Here is a 416-nt window from a genome sequence, read left to right on the forward strand (position 1 = left end):
CCCTGAGGAACACCTTGTAACAGAAGCAGGGGAGAGGAAAGAGGTTTGTTCCGCATGACGACTGTTTGGGAAAGATGGGACAGGAAGGAGAGGAACCACTTTAGGACACTATTTGACATGGAAAGGTTTTGAAGTTTATTAAGGAGGATCTTATGGGTAACTGTGTCAAATGCTTTAGAAAAATAAAAAATAACTAAAATTGTTATTTGCTGATTGTCTATAGCAGATTGGATGTATTGGGAAATTTTCAATAAAGCGGATTGTGTGGAATGTTGGGAGCGAAAACCGGATTGGATAGGATTAAGGCGAGCTTTTTGCTCAAGAAAATTATTAAGTTGGGAGTGAACTAATCTTTCTAGTGGCTTGACCAAATTGGATAGAATGGATATTGGCCTAAAGTCGGAAACTGAAAAAGG

This window comes from Halyomorpha halys, unplaced genomic scaffold (assembly GCF_000696795.3).
Source record: "Halyomorpha halys isolate HHAL.00 unplaced genomic scaffold, Hhal_1.1 Scaffold57.1, whole genome shotgun sequence".
In the NCBI taxonomy this organism is placed as follows: domain Eukaryota; kingdom Metazoa; phylum Arthropoda; class Insecta; order Hemiptera; family Pentatomidae; genus Halyomorpha; species Halyomorpha halys.